At 41.2% G+C, this 19645-nt stretch overlaps 1 protein-coding gene across 8 annotated transcripts in view; it reads right to left on the reverse strand.

The window, feature by feature from the left end:
* The window catches only part of LOC102145599 (uncharacterized), a 682844-nt gene extending 664236 nt beyond the window's left edge, over window positions 1–18608 (reverse strand). For 7 of the 8 annotated variants that reach the window (XM_074021604.1, XM_074021609.1, XM_074021611.1 and 4 more), the window contains exon 1: window positions 18572–18608. The gene's annotated coding sequence lies outside the window, so the exon portion shown is untranslated. Of the gene's footprint in view, window positions 1–18567 lie in introns of all 8 variants that reach the window. The other variant, XM_074021603.1, reaches the window with a different exon arrangement.
* Between the last annotated feature and the right edge of the window lie 1037 nt (window positions 18609–19645).

Below are 19645 nucleotides of genomic sequence, written 5' to 3' on the forward strand. Positions count from 1 at the left end.
CCAGGAGTTCGAGGGCAGCCTGGACAACATAGTGGAACCTCATCTCTACAAAAAAAAGTTTTAAAAATTTACCAGGTATGCTGTTGCACACCGGTGGTCCCAACTACTTGGGAAGCTGAGATGGGAGGATCATTTCAGCACAGGAGATCAAAGCTGCGGTAAGCTGTGATCACACCACTGTGCTCCAGCCTGGGCAACAAAAAGAGACCCTACTGAAAAAAAAAAAAAAAAAAAAAAGAAAACAAAGAAAGAAAGAAGACTCATCTACACAGATATGTCTCACATGCCATGTACAAACTCAACTTTTCAAAACCAAACTTGGCATCTTCCCATAAACTTGGCCCTGTTCTAGTGATCTCTATGTGACCAAATGGCACTCTTGTACAAGCCAGAAACCTTGACCTTTCTTTGCATTGCACACTGTACCTTACACATTGCTACAGTTTGAATGTTTGTCCCATCCAAAAGTCAGACGTGGCCCATCAACCCCGGACTTCTCTGCCTCCAGAACTGTAAGAAATAATTGTTTTCTTTATAAAGTACCCAGTCTCAGGTATTCAGTTATAGCAACAGAGAAAGAAATAAGACAATATATCTGAGACATGTCAATTTTATCCTTCAAACAGCTCTCAAATCCATATGTTTGACTGCATTGCCTTGCACACCACCTCAGGTCACGCTGGCCCATTTCAACAGCCTCATGACTGGTCTTCCACACCCATCCTAGTCCCTCCTGTAGCCTGTTCTCCATGCTGCAGCCAGAATGATCATTTCAAAATCCAAATCCAATTATGTTATCATCCAGTTTAAAACAATTGGATGAGCAAAGGAAGTGGTTTCTTGAGATGAAATTTACTCCTTTGCTCATCCATAAGAATCTACTCCTCATCCATTAAAGTTTGATCATGAGATTCACTCACATCTCCAGGTTCCACTCCTACTTTTAGTTCTCTTGCTATTTCCACCACATCTGCAGTTATTTCCTCCACTGAACACTTGAAGCCCTCCAAGTCATCCATGAGGGTTGGAATCAACTTCCTTCAAACCCCTGTTAATATTGATATCTTACCTTCTCCAATGAATCAAAAATTGTTCTTAATGGCATCTAGAATGGTGAGCTTTTTCCATGTTTTTAATTTTCTTTGCCCAGATCCATCAGAGGAATCACAATATACAGCAGCTGTAGACTTACGAAATGTATTTCTTAAATAATACTTGAAAATTGAAATGACTCCTTGATTCATGGGCTGCAGAATGCATGTTGTATTAGCAGGTATTCAAACAACATTAATCTCCTTGTAAATCTCCAACAGAGCCATTCGGTGACCAGATGCATTGTCAGTGAGCAGTAATATTTTGAATCTTTTTTTCTGAGCAGCAGGTCTCAACAGTGGGCTTAAAATATTCAGTAAACCATGCTATAAACAGATGTGCTGTCACCCAGGCTTTGTTGTTTCATTTATAGAGCAGAAGCAGAGTAGATTTAACACAATTCTTAAAAACCCTAAGATTTTCAGAATGGTAAACAAGCATTAGCTTCAACTTAAAGTCACCAGCTGCATGAGTACCCTAACAAGTCAGCCTGTCCTTTGAAGTTTGAAGCTAGGCATTGATTTCTCCTCTCTGGCTAGGAAAGTCCTAGATGGCATCTTCTTCCATTAGAAGGCTGTTTCATCTACATGGAAAATCTGCCACTTCCTGTAGCCACCTTCCTCAATTATCTCAGCTAAATCTTCCGGATAACTCACTACAACCTCAACATCAGCACTTTCAGTTTTTTTTTTTTTTTTTTTTTTGAGACGGAGTCTCACTCTGTCCCCCTTGCTGGAGTGCAGTGGCCGGATCTCAGCTCACTGCAAGCTCCGCCTCCCTGGTTCAGGCCATTCTCCTGCCTCAGCCTCCCGAGTAGCTGGGACTACAGGCGCCCGCCACCTCGCCCGGCTAGTTTTTTTTTGTATTTTTTAGTAGAGACGGGGTTTCACTGTGTTAGCCAGGATGGTCTCGATCTCCTGACCTCGTGATCCACCCGTCTCGGCCTCCCAAAGTGCTGGGATTACAGGCTTGAGCCACCGCGCCCGGCCAGCACTTTCAGTTTCATCTCACACTTTCATGTTATGGAAACAGCTTCTTTCCTTAACCTAATGAACCAACCTCTGCTAGCTTCCAACTTTTCTTCTGCAGCTTTCTCACCTCTCTCAGCCTTCACACAATTGAAGAGAGTTAAAACCTTGCTCTGGCTTAGGTTTTGGCTTAAGGGAATATTGTGACTAGTTTGATCTTCTATCCAGATCATTGAAATGTTCACCATAGCAGCAATAAGGCTTTTTCAGTTTCTTATCATCCATGTGTTCACTGGAGTAGCACTTATCTTTTCCTTCAAGTACTTTTCCTTTGCATTCGCAGCTTGGCTGTTTGCCACAAGAGGTCTAGCTTTTGGCCTACCTTGGCTTTAGACATGCCTTCCTCATTAAGCTTAATCATTCCTAGCTTTTGATTTTAAAGTGAGAAACGTATGACTCTTCTTTCGCTTCAACAGTTGGAGGCTGTGATAGTTATTAATTGGCCTAATTTCCATCTTGTGTCTCAGGAAATAAGGAGGCCAAAGGAAAGGGAGAGAGATAGGGGAACAGCCAGTTGGCGGAGTGGTCAGATCACACACAACATTTACCAGTTAAGTCTGCAGTCTTAAATGGGCATGGATCATGATGTCCCAAAAGCAATTAAAATAGGAACATCAATGATCACTGATCACAGATCACGACAATATATATAATAATGATAATAAAAGTATGAAATAACTGCAAAGATGACCAAAATGTAACACACAAACACAGAGTGAATACGTGTTGTTGGGAAATTGGTGCCAGTCGACTTGTTCGAGCCAGTGTTGCCACAAGCCTTCAATTTTTAAAAAATGCAATTTCTGCAAAGCACATAAAGCTGATAAAATGAGATATCCCTGTATGATATCCTTTCATAGAATCACATTCCTTTTCTTCAGAGTAAATATGTTAATGTGTAGTTATACAATTATTAGGAGAGTTATTTAATTAACTTCTGTTTCCTATGCCATACTATAAGGTACATGAAAACAGGCAAGTTGTTGAATTTTGTTTCCATTATACCCTCAGCTCTGGCACTGTATCCAGCACATAACACATGCCCAAGGTATTTTTTGAATTTGTGACTAGTAATCTATCATTTATTGAGATGCTTTCACAAATGACATTTCAAAACTTCTCAAACGTCTCAAAAAAAAAAACAGGAAACTTACACCTATCATTTTATTCAGCTATTCTACTGCTAGGTACTTTTTATAGCAATTTTATTTATAAGAGCCAAAAAACTACTAGAAACAGCCCAATGCACTGCAACAGATAAATAGATAAAATGTGAAGTATCCATATAATAAATCAATACTCTGCAATAATTTTGCTCAAAAATATATTTTATGTTCAAAAGATAATTTAAAAAGGAATAAACTATTGACACATGCAGCAACATAGAGAACCTCAAAAATCTTTAGCTGAGTGAAAGAAGCCAGAAACAAAAAAGTATATGCTGTATGATCTCATTTGTATGAAGTTCTAGAAAATCCAGACTAAATTATAGTGTCAGAAAGCACGCCAGTGATTGCTGGGGGACAGTGCGATCTGTGAGAAATTACCATGAAGCAACAAAAGAAAATTGTTGGGTGATGGAAATGTTTATTATCTTGATTATGGTGACCATTTTATATGTGTGTACATATGTCAAAAAACATCAACCTTATCCTTTAAACATAGGCAACTTATTGTTTGTCAATTATACCTTAATAAAATTGGAAGCTTGTAATTCAGTAGGAATTATTAAGATCTGAATGTAAGCATAATATATATTAAAAATGTCAGAGAAAATATATGAAAAGGATACAAATTCCAGGATTTTGCTATTACTTCATTATTTAGTCATTCAACAAATATATCTTATTTTTAATAGAAATTAGTCCAATAAACAGACACTTCTCAAAAGAAGACATTTGTGTGGCCAACAAACATATGAAAAAAAGCTCCATATCAGTGATCATTAGAGAAACACAAATCAAAACCATAAGATACCATCTTATGCCAGCCAGAATGGCGATTATTAAAAAGTCAAGAAATAACAGATGCTGGAGAGGCTGTGGAGAGATAGGAAGAGTTTTACATTGGGAATGCAAATTAATTCAACCATTGTGGAAGACAGTGGGGTGATTCCTTAAGGATCTAGAACCAGAAATACCATTTGACCCAGCAATCCCATTACAGGGTATGTACCCAAAGGAATATAAACCATTCTATTATAAAGATGCAAGCACATGTATGTTTATTGCAACACTATTCACAATAGCAAAGACATGGAATCAACCCAAAGGCCCATCAATGATAGACTAGAGAAAGAAAATGTGGTACATATACACCATGGCATACTATGCAGCCATAAAAAGGAATGAGATCATGTCCTTTGCAGGTACATGGATGGAGGTGGAAGCCATTGTCCTCAGTAAACTAATGCAGGAATAGAAAACCAAACACTGAATGTTCTCACTCATAAATGAGAGCTGAATAATGAGAACACATGGACACAGGGAGGGGAACAACACACACTGGGGCCTGTTAGTAGGGGACAGGGAGGAGGAGGAACATCGGGAAAAAGAGCTAATGCATGCTAGGTTTAATACCTAGGTGAGGGATTGATAGATGCAGCAAACCACCATGACACACATTTACCTTTATAACAAACCTGTACATCCTGCACATGCACTGAGAAACTTAAAATAAAAATAAAGGAATCAGGCAAATAAAACAATTAAGAAATTCTACAACTTGTAACTAAAAATTAACCCTTAAAATAATACTCCCTCTCATAAATTTTGTAAAGATAACAAAATGTTTTTATTCAGATATTTATTTCCTGAGATTGCCAGAAAATATAATGACTTGAGTCCCAGAGTCTTTGGGGATATATTTTCTATAATGGTGTTGGAAAGTGGCATGACCAGAATTTAAAATCAATCAGAAGGAGCATAATGTTTTAAAAGGCAGTATTTCTAGCAATAACAATAGCAAACAACTCTTCCACTCTTTACCTTCCTTGCTCTTTATTTGTTATTCAAGTCTAGCAATCTGTGTTTAAGTAAATCCTTTGAGCATTTTTGCTACAGGCAAAATTTTATATTCTCTTAGTTCTGTGATATGGAGGAGTCAGCTATTTCAATTTTTTGCAGACTAAATAGAATATTAATGGCCCTAATGATTTTTAAATACCATCAGCAAGGTTGTTTAAAATGACTGTGTCATAGCAACAATCAATAAGATAATGAATGTGAAAATACTTTGTACGTGGCAAACAGCTACGCTAGCATATGTGAAAAGATGAAAATTTTTTAAAATTATTTTTCAGATGAAAGTAATTTGAAAGAATAGATGGTAAACAATCATAACTTATTCAAATAAAGGAAGCATTAAAAACAAAAGGCAGACTAGCATAGGGCACTTGAGAAGATGGAAGCCCACAGTCAGTTGTTTTAACACAGGGAGAAATAATTTTACAAATAGGAAAATAAACCAATTAGAAAGTATGCTACTTTTTTAAACATCCAGAGGAAAATGTTGCTTAATTATCTTCAGCTCTGGGAATCTTAAATCTAGAAGGGTGTTTACCAAAATATTTTCATAGAACTATTCGACATCAACAAAATGTTTCACAGTCAAATAAGTCTAGAGCATATTGCATCAAACAAGGTTAAAAAGTTATTAGAGAAATTTTCATAAACTCTAATATGATAATGATAATAATATGAAAGAGAAGATAATACGAAGAGAGGAATATATTATGCAATCTTTTCTAAGCTTACTTGACTACAGAATTATTTTTGTCTTGAAGCCTCTCATGGGCCTAACATGGTTCATCTTTATCTAGAAACACCATGAATTAATCAGTATAGGTGATTTAATAATTCCAGAACCTAATGAAGACCAGAGTACATGAGCCTAGCAAAAAAATATTACATATATACAACTTTGACTACATTGGTTTGAGTAAATGAGAAGACCATTGATTACCAAAACCTTGCATAAAACCGTAAGAGGTTTGGTTGCAGAAAAATGTGGGAGAAGCTTGTGTCTACATGGAAAATGAAACTGTGGGAATAAAAGGAGCTCCTTATGTTGTCCACGTAACTTCTATTTCATGAAACCCAATTTGCATGAAAAACCAGAACTCCAATTATAACAAATTTCAAAACCCAGAATATGATGAGACTTCAAGAACCCAGTGATAGCTACAGGTACGTGTTTATTAAGCTGGCATTCATGAAGCCCTGGCCCTGCCTGAGTTTCTCCATTAATTCTGTCCTCCTTGGTCTCCATGTACCTTGCACAAGAGTGGCTGGTTCTACCACCCATCAGCCATGTCCCTCCTCATTCCTCATCCCTCTTCAATGGCCTAGGAAATCTCAGTCACTTTCTGGACATCAAGCTGGAACATGGAGTCTCTGGGAAGTGATTATCAGGCTCAGGGTTTCTATGTATGGTTGAGCCATGCGTGCACTGCACAAAGGCCAAAGGAGCAAGAAAAGTCTGAAACAATCTGCATTATGCTTGCCAAGTGGTGCTCCCTGGCATTGGGCTGCTTTGGTCTGGAAAAAGACAGCCTTTGACTTTTGCAAAAAGACATTGGTCAGTTGGCCAAGCATGCACCTGCCAGTCTTTCTCCATGCAGAGGGATGCCTTTTTCTAATTCTTCCACTCGGAGAGAGAATTTTTCTCTTAATTCCCACAAAGGCAAACGATTGGCTTGTTGCTTGGCCCATCCGCCTTGACCCTTTACTCAGTTATCTCTACTCAATTGCCTAAGAGGCACCTTGTGGTTCTAGTAACATGAATAAAGGGCTTCTCTACAGGACAAGACACACACCTGAACCTGAACCTATTAGCCTAGAAATGCTTCTCCCCCTCCTCCTCTTCCCCAGGGCAAAAACAGCAGAAGGACTTCAGAGAAAGAGAATGCTGAGAAGTGGAGACATATCGGGTGTATTTCAAAAATAAAACCCCCATTAAGGAACCTGTTGGCCTAACCCAGTCTCTAGATGCAACATTCCTGGGTCAAGTGTCCACCATCTGGGTCTGCTCCACATAACAGGAGCAGAAGGCTAGCGCTGGCTGTGGGCAGTGAAGAGTGGTGTCTGTTCTCAGAGAAAGTGAACATGCCTGGAGAAGCACACACTAAGACATCTACTACTATTTCTCTAGGTTTGGAGATGATGATAATTTTCTATATATATTAAATAGTGCTGCTTCTTTAACTTTCCACATTTTATTTTATGTCCCAATGTCTTGAACTATAGCTTTTATATATGTACTTTTTTTTCCAGTTTAAAGTCTCCTTTTAGGTATGAAACTGGGAGCTTTATAAGCATTTGGGGAAAGGTCTGAATCGTGAACTGTGCAAGGGAGAATGACCTGGTGATGCTCCATGGCTTATGCCCCCTTTCAGTACCTAATAGCCGGTACCTCTTCTAAAACATTTTCACACTGATACTCACTTGGCCATCCAGCAGGAATCTATGAAGGGTAAAATAAGCAAACCCTTCCACATGGGGGACAGTTTTGTGAAGAAGTAGTTCCCTCCAACTCCTTCCCAAATTCCTTTAGCAATTCTTATTCCTGCATGAACCCAAAAAATGACCTGGCCACACCCATGAGCCTCAGAATCATATTTAAAGAGGAAAAAACAAAGTTTCTGTTAGATACTGACAAAGTAATAAGCTTTACTCTTTGCCAGGAAAATTACAGCACTGTGGTTCCATATGTCCCTCTTCTATGACATCTCTCTCTACCTTGTGGAGGTTGTACATAAAGTCTTCCCATAAGGGAGGTGAAAGGTAGGTAGGGCTAGAAAGAAAAAAAATAAAAATAAAAATATAAAACCTCTCACGCCCTCACCAAGAATCCCCATATACACCCAGGCCAGCATAGAATTCCCCTAACCCAAAAATGTGGTTTGGAAACAGACAATGTAGGAAAGTGAGACATCAAAAGAAGTGACTGTGGAGTTTCTGACAACACAAATGAAACCAGAAAGACAGCTGAGGCAGGCTCCTTTGGAACTGCAGCTCCCATTCCTTCAGAGAGAACTCCTGATGCTTATTTCTTCCATGTTAGAATTAGTTTAACACTCATTCCTGATGCCCTCTCTGCAGGTCGGAACATTTTTCATTCCTCTCCAGGATGTTCAGGGAACCTTTCACTGTAGGAAAACAAAGCTCACTCCACAACCCTCACAGGACCAGACACGCTGACCGCTTTCTCCTGGAATCCTCAGCAGACTTCTCCCTACCAGCGCTGTGCAAACCATTTGCAGCTGGGTTTTTTCCTACTTGTGAAACAACATTGTCTTCCCAACAGAGCGGGACCTATTTGATGAATGGTGGCAGAGGGCTAAGGTGGAAATGGATTTTGATTGCTTTGATTGCAAGAATCCAGACGTTTAAAAATGACCTAGATGGCTTAACCCCTTCTTACCTGCACTACAGTAAATGAAATAAAAAGATATGTATGTATACTCAAGACACAAACTAGAAGATGAAATAACTGCTTTTCTCACTGTGTTTGAAAAGCTGTGATATTTACAGTCACACTTTAAAAAGTATCTTATTACATAAATAATACATTAATATATTTCAACAAAAAAGACTCAAACAACATAGAAGTACAGAGAGTAAAATGCAAAAGTTTACTTTTTACCCCTCATGCACTGCCATTTTTCGCCCCAATAGTAACCAAATTTACAGATTACTGCATATGCTTCTCATCATTTTTCTCTATATTTAAATAATAAATGTTTCCTAAACATAGTTTCTGCCTGTTGCTTTTTTCCCTTAACAGTACATCTTTGAAATCTCTCCATGTCACTACATTCAGGTCTCTCATTCTCTTTAATGGCTGCAGAATTGCTGTGTTTTAATATGGTAGAAAATTATAATTGTGTTTTCATGACTAAAAAAAAAAAAAACTTTGAAAAGGAAGCATACTATTTGCCTGGTTCTGCAGTAACTGTTTGAAAAATTAAGTGGTAGCTTGCAAAAGCATGCTTAAATTGCTAGTCACTGAAAAAATTCTTAACAAAATGAGCCACATTGCTCACTGCTCCTGGTAGCACCCTGACACAGACCCTGCCTGGTAATCCAGCAAGTCTTGGAGAAAGTTCTTTGGGTAACAACTCTTTGCAATATTTCCTTGAAACTGGCCAAGTTCAGATAGTTTCCAATCCTGACAATGCTTTACATACAGCCTGTACGATCCTGTAACCCTGTAAGTCTTTAACAAAAAGAGAAGATTGTTAAGAAAACTGAAAACAAGAAATAAAAGAAGAGCCACACTGAGTTGTTAGGTTGATTTTCCTGACTGTGTTTACACCTTTCCATAAATCCTGGAACGGCTGGGCATACCTTCATTAAATTAGGTGTTCTTGATTGGGTTACTCTCACCTTTTTACAACACTGGTCTCTGTTTTCCCAGTGAACGATTAAGCTCTTGCTCTTCACAATCTAAAGATTCTTTTTGGTAACCAAGTTTCAGTTATTGAACAGATACACATCACGAAATGTTTTCTAGGACCTTCTTTTTTTTTTTTTTTTTTTTAAGAAAGTATGGGGGAGTGTTGAGGGGAACAAAACTAGCAGCATTTTGTTATCCTCAGGAGCCTATACTTTTAAGTATTTTTTGTTTTTCCCCAGGAGCCAAAGAAGATGGTCATTTCATGTCAGCTTGTTATGCATTAGCACAACTCTGATCAGTGCCACCAAAGGTTATTGATAGTACCAATAATATAGATGTTGGAAAATTTTACATTGATTTAATGCCTGAAATCAATCAACCTTTCACTATTCTCTTTCCTTTCCATTGCTCCTGCAGACTCGGATAACATTCAGTTCCTGAATCTCCAGAGCCTCCTGTAAAGGGGTAATGGAATCCATCTGAGAGTCTAGTAATCTACAGCTCTTGGATTAGAACCCATCAAAAGCTAGAATAGGTCATTTTACCATCAAAAGAACATCCCTCCTTCAAAGAAATGTCAAAACTCAAGCAGTCTTTTCACTCTGAGGTGGCCTTATGTATAGACATTTCTGGTTTCATTTCTCTTGCAATACACTGTGATCGCCAGGACAGTGGCCCATGGACGGCAGCAAAGCCTCGCAGCTGAGACTATGTCTGAATGCAGCTCAGGCTCTCCTCCACATTCCATTTGTTCAAGTAACTTTTCCAGGGCTATGCAGTCAGGCCAATTATCTTAGAAACAAGCAATTATAACCACATTCACAGCTCCCTAAAAGGGTGAGTGCATTCTAGTAACAATTTCTCATGAAAGAAAAACAGTAATTGAAGGATTGGCAAGGCTATTGCAACAGACCAAGACCTCTGGGAAGACATTTAATAGCATGCAGGAGTGTACACACACACACACACACAGAGTCCACTTGCTTTCCCACCAGAGGAATTTTTCCTTTCCATCCAAATCTACCAAATATTTTCTGGATGAAAAAATACAGAGAGACCATAGGAAACAAAATAGATGAAAGTATAACTGGCATTCTGAGTTCTGGTCATGCATTATTCCTTAATATCTATATGTTCATCTCTTGCTTCTGTATTGCTGAATGTAAGTCACAGCATGAAATACTGGCAAAGTATCATTCCTGAGATAATACACGTGGAAGCACTTTAGAAGAGGTAAATGGGGTGGATCACTTGAGGTCAGGAGTTTAAGACCAGCCTGGCTAACACGGTGAAACCCTGTCTCTACTAAAAATACAAAAATTAGCCGGGCATGGTGGTGCACCCCTGTAATCCCATCTACCTGGAAGGCTGAGGCACAAGAACTGAGTGAACCTGAGAGGCAGAGGTTGCGGTAAGCAGAGATCGCGCCACAGCCCTCCAGCCTGGGCAACACGGCAAGATTCCACCTCAAAAAAAAAAAGGAAAAAAGGAAAAGAAAAGGTAAATCATTTTATCAACCTAAGGTAAATGTAGTTATTTTTGGAGCCTAATTCACATCTTTATTGATAGAACGTACTATCAGCTCAAACTAGGCATGGCACCCTGAAGCAATCAAACAATCCGACATTCACTATTAGATATATCACTCTAAAAGTCTACCACAGTCCTCCAGACCTCAGTCCCGATCAACCATAGCACACACACTAACACACATTGCAGCCTTTGTGCATATATTCAAATGCTTATACACATTGCTTTAGCTCTAATTGTCCAAGGGCTATTTTTCTAAGATAAGGTGGTAAATTCTTTAAGGTAAGGATTTAATGTAATATTTGTATTCCCCACAACAGAGTATAAGGCTTTGCATACCAGCAGCAATCAGTAACCAGTTGTTGAATTGATTAACTATCAGACATTCATGATAGTTTTTCAGATATTGGACCTCTGAAATGACAAGGAAACATAAGGTTTGAGTAGACTGGTGAAAACGTTATCTAAAAGCACGTACGTTTGCCCAGAGGGAAAGAAATATTTATTTATTTATTTTTATTTCTTTCTTTAGGCAAAAGTACGTTTGTGAAATACACACACACACATATATACTGTACTACACAAACACACACACACTGCATATATATGTGTGTGTATGCATATGTATATATATGTGTGTGTGTATGTATATGTGTGTGTGTGTATATATATCTCTGGGCAGCAAGGTTACCAGTTCCATTTGGCGCTGGAAAATAAGAACGACACACCATTTTGGAAGAGAAAAGGGACGTCTAACCTTGCCGCTTTGTTTTGTTTTTCATGCATCCAGACCAGAGTATTAGGACAGAGGGGAGACAAAAGGTAATTGAGCTGGGATTCGGGGGAAGCATTTTGTAAGTGAATAAAAGGCCACAGTGATGAGTTCAGTGGCAGGGGGTTTTCCAAACACATCTCCAGAGAATCTGGAGTGAACCTAAATAGAAAGGCTTTCTTTCTCAAAATGCATGAAATAGGTTGAATATTTGCCTCTTGCCTGCGCGGGTGACACCAGTCTGGACCTCAGAGCCCAACTCCGGGTGCCGCGGCTCCCTGGACGGCTGAGCGGGGGCGGAGCGCCATCTACTGGTTATCGGAGCGACCGGCGCCCGGCAAGTTTCCCGGAGCAGAGCCAGCGAGCAAAGGGCGCATAATTTAGTCAAGAGGGCGTCTGGAATCCAGCTGCTCCGAAGTTAGGCTCCAGTGAGAAATGACAACGGGCATACCCTTTCCCACCCCTTTCCTTCCCTAGCTCTCCTCCTCCAATTATCCTTGGGAAGAAAATGCAGAGGGAAAGACATGGAAAAACTCCCTTAGAATTGCAGTGCGGAGGGCGGGAGGGAAGCGCGGGATTTTGTCTGGGCAGGGAAGACACTAGGGTTTGTCTCTGTCGCTGCACGCTAGGCTTTAGAAAAGGCCTTTCTAAGCACCCTTGCTGGGTGCTTTCTCCTCTACCCGCTGAGCTCACTAGCTAATGAGGCTGCTGGATAACCGAGGGCTCAGGGGGCCACCTGGAACAAAGGGGCAGTGGGACAGGGCTGCAGGCAGGTCTGGCCGGAGATGCATGGTGAGGCCCTCTCAAACCCTGGCCAGAGGAGGTGCTGTCACCCCAAGAGAAGCAAAAGCCCCATCTTCCTCTGTGTCCAGCTTTCCACTGGCCTAAAAGACGGCTTCCATCTGGGGCAGCCTCTGGGTCTCCCAGGACTACTGCGGGGCTGACCAGCCCTCACAGGAGTGCCTCTCTTTGGAGGACCTACTTTCTTCCAACAGCTCCCCCACCCTTCTCTAGACCAGGGAGTAGTTTGATCGTCAAATCACCTTCACTGATTTCTGACAGAGAGTGAGTGCTCTACCACAGGCAGACACCCCCTTCGGCAGTAGCCCACTACTAGAATCGGCGTCATGAAGTCTCCACTTCCAAGAGTTAAAAGAACCACAGAATTATCTATTTCAAAGCGTTGGTAGATGCAAAGCCAAAATTCACACCAGGGCCCATAGTTTCCTAACTACCATGCTGGATGAAGAGTACAACAAATCACGTCTGTAAGGCTTCTGATAAGTGACTTTGTCAAAATGAGAAGCCGTTTACTTACAGAAAGCACAGTGACATCAGGTTAGTGAGCATGACACAAGCAAGGTAGTTTACACCACATCTTCTCTCCACTCCTCCCCAAAACTCCTTCCTCAGGAGGTCTGAAGTCGGCCCCATCACCCACCCTATGCTTCAGCAAAATTCCTACCAATAAATCTCAGAGGCTGGCAATTCTTTGACTCCACAGACTTGGAGAAGACATCTGAAAAAGATGAGAATCTTTTAAAAGAGAACAGAAAACACATGTTTTCAAAGAAGATGATGACTTTTTCTGAAAATAAGGCAAGGGATGCTGCATTAGATTAGTCCCAGGTTATCTCTATTTGGCCAAATACTCTTAAAATTAAAATACCAAGACACAAACCAAAGAAGCACACTGCTAATGTATTTTACAACCTTACAAAACTTAGCAGAAAGGGCCTATAATTTAATTGTATGGGTTTGGGTTTTCAGTTACTTTTAACCCCGTGACAATCTCTGTAAAAGAATAAAGCAGGGATTAAGAATAGTGGTTATGATATAAATTTCTAGTATATCTATGGCATTAAGAACCTGAAAAACATCTATTCTTTATATGACACAATGTCTTCTTTAGAATCCTCTGCAATACTTAAGATCCTCTTTTTTAAGGAAACTAAATCTTAACAATCTCTAATGGATTCACTAAATGAAGCAGCACCTAAATATTGGCATGTGTGGAGTGCTGTTGATAAAATGAGGAGGTGGGGACCACTGGGGAGGCTGGAGATGTGCCCTAATGTATTTGGTTCTGCATGTTCTGTGTTGGCCATAACTCTCTTGTTAAACCATCAACTCCTCCTGGAGAGAAAGATTTTGTTTTTCTTTCTGCACCATGGTTCAGGTACCTAACACAGTACTTTTGTATTAGTCCCTTCTCATACTGTTATAAAGAAATACCTGAGACTGGGTAATTTACAAAGAAAAGAGGTGTAATTGGCTCACGGCTCTTCAGGCTATACAGGAAGCATGATGCTGACATCTGCGCAGCTTCTGGGGAGGCCTCAGGAAACTTACAATCATGGCAGAAGGCAAAGGAGAAGCCAGAAATTCACGTGGCCAGAGCAAGAGGAAGAGAGGAGGGAAGGACCCCATACTTTTAAACAACCCAATCTCATGAGAATTCACTCACTATGCAGTACCAAGGGGAGATGGTGCTAAGCCAGTCATGAGAACTCCACCCCCATGATTCGATCACCTCCCACCAGGCCCCACCTCCAACACGGGATTACAACTGAACATGAGATTTGGATGGGGACACAGATCCAGTTGGACCACATCAGCTTTACAAAGAGTAAGTACTTGAGCAATACCTTGTTCCTGCCAGGTCAGCCTGCCCTGATTCTGTGCAAATCTGTACTTAAGGGGGAAGCAGGAAAACTACTCAGCCAGCCCCATGAGGCACTTTCATGGTCAAATCAGACTCTGAACCAGGTGTCTTAGGAGCAAGTCCGGAACAGAAGCATTCTCTTGGCTGCCATATGGGACTAGAATCTCCAATGAGGACAGAGATCTCTCCTGTGGCCCCAGAGTCCTATCTAGCCCTACCTCCACCCCCAAGTTGGCTTTGCCATAGATGAGCTCTTATTATGGGCCTGTGACTAGATGCTGGCTGGTAATTCCAGCCTATATATTCATCACTCCTGAGCACAGTTTCATCTTGTGCTCCTTCTGGATTGCTGAGCTCTGCTCTTCAGTGACAGCCAGGATATGCTTGCCTGGCCTGCTAGACCCTAAATGTCCCTGTCTCTCTGAATCAGGTTCTTCGCCACCTTATCTCACCTTGAACTCTGTAAGGGTACACAATTTGCTGATTTTGACTGTTACTGATGATTCTTTGCACATCTTTGTATGCCCAAGTACCTGGCCTAGGGAAGAGGTACATGTACAATAAATGTAGGTGGAAAACAAATCAATAAATGGATAATACCAGTACTGCCTATTGACATCACTTCTTGGGCAGGGTCTGCAGCTTTCCAGAACCAATTTGTCCATGGTAGGTACATTGCGTATCTTGTCTCAGCATCCCCTGTCCCCTGTCTTCCCTTGTACATACAAATCTAAAGATAAGTTAATATCCCAGATATCTTGCCCAGAGCCTGCCCCATTTCAGTGAGCAGGTGTTGAACCAAGTTCTGGATCTTTCAGAATCACCATCCAGTCATGAGGAGACAGCCATACCCCTGGTGTGGTCCCAAGTTGTGGCAGATATGATAAGAGACAGGTTCGGACCCTGCATCCACCCTAAACCCACCATTTTATTTAACCAACACTCAGAATACTTGCTTTGTGCAAGGCACTGATTTAATCCTTATAATAACACTATGGTTATTATCTCCTTTGGCCCACAAGAAAATTGAGACACAGTGGGCTTCAGCTACCTATCCAAAGGCCCACAGTGGCAGGGCTGGACATTGACCTTTGGCAGGCAGGCTCCAGAGTCCACGTTCTCATTCTCCAGCCCACACTAACTCTCCAGGCTGTGACCATTCGTGAGGCTCTTCTAGTCACCCTATCAGGAAAGTAGACAAAGATAATTTGGCACAAGCTCAAATATGAAACTACAAAATGAATGCCACCTAGTCTGTTCATTGATTCTGTGCCCCAACAAAACACAAGTTATTTCAGAGATGGGACGAGGCCACAGCAATCCTTCAACTGAAGTAAGACTAAGGAAGGAGAGATTCAAAGGAAAGGAAGATTGGGGAGGGTTTAAGTAGAACTGAAAGGACGTAATGTATTGATCAAGGAGGATTTGAGAGACAGCAGAATCTAGGGTGGCTCCTGTATGATTAGTGCTATTTGACTGGGTAAATGATGGGACTTTTAACAAAGGTTAGGAATACGATGCAAGAGCAGGGGAAGGCTTACTTTTGTATGGGCTGAGAAACACAAAGATGATTAAGACACGCTCTACCCAATGTAAATGATAGCACCTTTAAAAATTTGCTAAAAGATCTGAAAATGTTTTAGGCCCATAGAAATTTTTATTGACCTAAAATTTGATTATGTTCTACTCACAGGATCACCCATATATATCATTGAATGCACAAAATTGCACACACTTTTATGATTTCATATTTTCAAACTTACACATGGACATGATTATCCTTCTAAGAGCTGGGGCCATGCTTCTAGCCAGAATCTGCTGGGAGGTAAAGGCCCATCTGTGCTCCAGATTCCCGTTCATCTCCCCAGGAGGCTTTCAGGAGCCCAGGCTGTGTGGGGAATGCCTGCCAGGCAGGCCCCAGGTGTGGAAAGCATGCACAGACATGGTCTCACCCAGGAGTAGGGCCAGCTGGGTCCTGCTCAGAGGGATTCACAATCGAGACCAAACATTTGATTTAAAGCAGGACATTCCTGGAGTAAAGGAATCACACACTCTAATATTGGAAACACACATGGGATTCTTTGCTAAGACTTCAGTTGACTGTAAGTGCAAGTACAGAAACATTGGAGAAATGATTCAGATAATCTCTAAAAAACACATTTCAGGCCAGTGACCAAAAACTACAGATGCACTTACATGGACAGTAACACACATTCACATGTAACCAGTTTTCCAGTGACTCACACTGAATTTTCTGCAATCATCCGTCCTCTTGCTTTCCTCATTCCAACCTCACAGACAGCCCATGTGAAATCCGCATCTACACTTCCTATTACAAAGCACCTATGACCACCGACTATGTTGTCAACAGGAACCTTCACAGCATTTAGTATAATTTGAGTGCAGCCAATCAAAAGTGTCTCCCTGATGACTACATAGGAAGCTAGAGTTGCTGGCAAATAAAAATACGGGACTACCAGTTAAACTTGAATTTCAAATAAATAGAGGATTTTTTTAGTAGAAATATGTCCCATGCAATATATGGACAAACGTGTACTAAAACATTTTTTATTAATCTAATATTGAAATTTAACTGTGCATCCTGTATTTTACCTGGCAACCATATGTGGGGCTCCAAATAGTTTGGATTTTGATAGCGTTAGAGCTTTAAAAAAAATCCTCTACCATATGCAAGTTCCCACAGGAAAAAGCAAAAACTAAGCTGCTGTTAAATATCATTTTATAGAGGACATAAAATTAACCTTTACTCAAACCCTGTTAGAATCTTCTCCTCTTCCCCACCTCTCTTTGAGACACAGTCTCATTCTGTCACCCAGTCTGGAGTACAGTGGTGTGATCTCAGCTCACTACAACCTCTGCGTCCCGGGTTCAAGCGATTCTCGTGCCTCAGCTTCCCAAGTAGCTGGAATTACAGGAACCTGCCACCACACGTGGCTAATTTTTTTATTTTTAGTAGAGACAGGCTTTTGCCATGTTGGCCAGGCTGGTCTCGAACTCCTGACCTTAGTGATCCACCCACCTCGGCCTCCCAAAGTTCTTGGATTACAGGAGTCAGCCACCGCACCCAACCCATTTTCCTAATCTTATCACCAAAATTCACCCAACCTGCAATTCTGGGAGCCATCCTAGATTGCACCCTTGCCCTCAGCCCCTATACTTACTAGGCCACAAAACTACCTCCCAACTAGCTGTTATGGACTAAACCGTGTTCTCCTAAAATTCATATGTTGGAGCCCTAACCCTCGAAGTGACTATTTGGAGATAGAGCCTTTAAAGTGGTAATTGAGGTTAAATGAAGTCATAAGCATAGGGTCTTAATCAGTATGACAGATGTCCTTATAAAAAGAGGAAGAGACATCAAGGATGTACACTCAGAGACAATGTCAGGTGAGGACACAGTGAAGAGGTAGCCATCTGCAAACCAAGCAAAGACGTCTCAGGAGAAACCAAACCTGCCGACCCCTTGATCTTAGACTTTCAGCCTCCAGAACTGTAAGAAAATAGGTTTCTGTTGTTTAAGCTTCCCCAGTCTGTGGTATTTTGTTAGGCCAGCCCAAGCACACTAAAATACTAGTTTTCACATTTGTTCCTCTCCTCTGGCAACACTCCTCAGCTTCATAGCTGGAAATATTGCTATAGTCTTCTACGGGGATCTCCAACTCTATTAGACCCTGTTAAAGTGAGCCAGGAAACACAGATCCACCTAAAACCCAAATCTAATAAAGTCACTCTGCTGAAAGCTTTTTAACAATTCCTTGCTTGACTTCTCGGCTGTCTTTGGCCAGCCTCAGTGCTGTCCAAGCGTCAGCTCACACAGGCTCAGGAGAGCCACCTACACTCATTTCAACTCCACTTTCAGTGGCACCATGTTGGTAGCCTGCAACTGGCCAAGCGGTGGGTAAGTATTTACACCATGTAATCTGCAAACGCAAATCAAGGCTTTTTTTTTTTTTTTAATGAGAGAGCCAATTGTTAAACATTTACCAGCCCACTATTGCCTCTATCAGGATACCGTTCAGCTCCAAGAAACAAACAAAAAATGTACCCAGTGACAGACGTACCTACCAGTGATTCTCAAAATGTGCTCCCAGACCAGTGACTCAGCCAGGTGGGAAGTGCTTCCTGGCGGAACTCTAACCAGCCTGCGCACTGGGAAGAATGCGCACGGGGGAGGAGCCACAGAAATTCACACCCTTTGCCGCCTGGAGGAGCCCGGCCCCTCCTCTTCCTGAGTGGAACCCGGGATTCAAACTGTGAGGCAGAAAGCACTCGCTCTCTCTTTGTTAAGAATCTGTTTCCCTTTCTGGTCCTTTTTTGCCCGATAAATCCCGTTTTTCTCACTCTTCAAATTGTCTGCGAGCCTAAATTTCTGTGGCGGTGTGACAAGGACCCTGTCTTTAGCTGAACCAAGAAAAAGTCCCACAACACCAGCAGTGGCAGCGGCAGCAGCAGCAGCCTGAAATTTGTTAAAAATATAACTTCTCAAGGTCCTTCCCCTAGATCTACTGAATGGAAAACTCACCCAGCAATCTGGGTTTAAACAAACAATTCAGCTGACTCTGATACCCACTTAAGTTTGAGAACTATTGACGTGAACCTGTGCTCTCAAATGTTAGTGTTTTACATTAACTGGGGTTCTTGTTAAAATACAGATTCTGACTCTGCAAGTCTGGAGCAAGGCCTGAGACTACATTTTTAACAGGCTGTCTGGTGATGCCAACGCTGCTGATTCACCAACCACATTTTTGAGTAGCAAGGACTTAAACCATAAGACATTTGAAATTTCTTTGGCAAGGACTCTAGAAGGGAGTTCAGGACTCAGTGGCTCAGTGATAAGATCCTGTACCCTATCTTTCCATCTAGTCCAGTGGTGTGTTCATAAATTTTAACAGTTGGCTGGAGGCATGGAGGGAGACTACTGATATGTAATAATTACCAATTTCCACAGTGTAAATACTCCCCATCGTAGTTAATTTCAACCTACTGATGTGATGCCAATTGGCTTGCAAACTTTTTGAAAATTTCTCAGTCAGATATTGCAAGATATTGTATGAGCTGGCTCCAGTACCCCACTGGATATAGGGCTGTGATCCCAGGGTACAGGGAAAGTTAACAGTGGTGAGGATGATAGTGTTATGA

The sequence above is a fragment of the Macaca fascicularis genome, chromosome 17 (assembly GCF_037993035.2).
Source record: "Macaca fascicularis isolate 582-1 chromosome 17, T2T-MFA8v1.1".
NCBI classification, from domain to species: domain Eukaryota; kingdom Metazoa; phylum Chordata; class Mammalia; order Primates; family Cercopithecidae; genus Macaca; species Macaca fascicularis.